Genomic DNA, 2,230 nt, shown 5'->3' on the forward strand with positions numbered 1-2,230 from the left:
CCGGTTCTAAACGCCAATGAATTCAATTAACTTGATTGCTAACGTGTGCAGAGATGCTGGGCGCTCGCCGGGCCACCACCTGAGGCCCTCCCTCCTCCGGCGGCCGAGCCGGGGGGCCACGCTCTGTCGCTTCGTAGGCATCCCCGATTCCGGTCCTGGTCCCAAGGGTCCTCTCTTTGCCATCAGCTCCCCGTCGGGTTTAAGTAATTTGCTTTAAGGCCAAATGGTACCCTTAGGCTAAGGAACCGCGCCCGGGGAGAACTAGCTGGAGGGTGTGTGAGTGTGTGTGTGTGTGCGTGTGTGTGTGTGTGAGTGTGTGTGTGTGTGTGCGTGTGTGTGTGAGTGTGTGTGTGAGTGTGTGTGAGTGTGTGTGAGTGTGTGTGTGTGTGAGTGTGTGTGTGTGTGTGTGTGTGTGTGTGTCTGCGCGCGCGCGCCCGGGAGCCTCTAAAAAGTCGGCGACCGGTCCATTCGCTACTAGTTAACTCTTTCTTCGCTCCAGCTCAGGGGTCTCTGAGCTGCTATCAAGTGTCCAAACCCCCCTTACACAGTCGTCTCCGCCTTGGGTGGGCGGGAAAAGTGGAAAAATAATTGTGTGGGGTCTTTTTAACCTGGTCCCCTAACTGGAGAAATACCCGAACAGCGTGCATTATAAATAAAATTTAATAAAATAAAAATAATCCTCCAGAGGACTCGAAAATAGCGCTCCTAAAAAAGCCAATTCTAAGAGAACAGCTTCAGTGGCTTTTGCTTCTTGAGTGCCTTCTAAGAAGAAGAGGTAAAATACTTATTTTCTCTTCGAGATGTCGTTCTCTCATCTCTCTCCCATTGTCCCGAGGCTGAAAGGAGTTCGTTTTCTCGGTTACTTTCCCCCCCCTTTATTTCTCTTTGGTCCTCGCCAGCAACCCTCCTGATGACTTAAGATGGACAGTAGGTGGCACTGTTTAGGAAAAAATGAGTGTGCGTTTACAAATAACTCCTGTGGCCTTTGGAGATCCCTCTGAAATGACTACCGGGTATAAGAGGTGGGTTTTTTTTCTTTTATTTTCTTTCCAAGGTCCCTCTGAGGTATGGATTCCCGCTTTCGAACTTGATTGAACCTTGAAAACTGGATTCTTGTTCCTGATCACCTATCTTGGACAACAATGACCAAGTCAAAACAGAAAAGTCGAGTCAATAGGGAGCGATGCTTTGAAACACGTCGCTCAGGATGTGGTGCTGGGGAGATGTGATTAGAGGCCAACATGGTATTGCAATACCAGGTGGTCAGCCAACCCAGCCCCCAGCACTACCCGTCTGCATCCCCCACCGCCCACCCCAGCCCAACCCCGATAAGGCTCTTACACCCCTGGGAAGCATTACCTTGGCCTGCTGACTTCACAGGGCTCTGGGGAAACCCACTTAGCAATTTCCCCCTGCAAACCTTCAAGGCTTCATTCAGCCTTTGAACCCTGCCTTAGGTGGTTCAGCTCTTAAGGAACTGGCTTAAATTTCAGAACACAAGCTCATCCCACTTAATCAGATTCTCACTTCTTGATTTTTAGCTTTATAGTCGTTTTTAAATGCTAAATTATGATTTTAAAATATATTATGTAACATATACTCTTACACATCATGTGGATCACACTGATTTAGGGGTAGGGTGGAAGCTGTGGATGTCGAGAGTCCAGTTGTGGGACCCCATGAGGACTTAACCTCAGCTCTAAACTTCCGTGAATATTATATGCAATGCAGGATTGCAGGTTATTACTTGGTTGCATATAACTGTTTCTGTGCTAATAGTTAAGCAATGAGAATGTTTAGTAAAACTGGGTTTCTTTATTAAACAAAAACACATTTGTTGTTTACCCCCTTGTACTTGTAATTCATGGCCCATAAAGTCAAAGTAAAATGTTTTCTGGCTCTGGGTGAATTTAAAAGCTAATTACACATCCATGCATTTCTATCAGTTTTAGTCCCAACCGTCACCCCCTGCCAAAAAAAGACAATAGGGAAGAGGACAGCACAATTTAAAGCCGGAGGTGAAATACTGCATCTATCACATTTTCTTAGGGAGGCCTGAAATTCAAATCCCACCTTTGATGTGGGATTGTGTGATATGGGCTGTTTGTGTGACCCCCGAAGTTTATTTCATCTCTCTAGACCTTTATTTCCTCCTTGATAAATGAAAAAATACCTGCTTTACAGAGTTGTTATGATAACAGAATGTATTAAATTATGTTAACAAATTAGC

This window comes from Miniopterus schreibersii (assembly GCF_964146895.1).
Source record: "Miniopterus schreibersii genome assembly, chromosome: 17".
NCBI classification, from domain to species: Eukaryota; Metazoa; Chordata; class Mammalia; order Chiroptera; family Miniopteridae; genus Miniopterus; species Miniopterus schreibersii.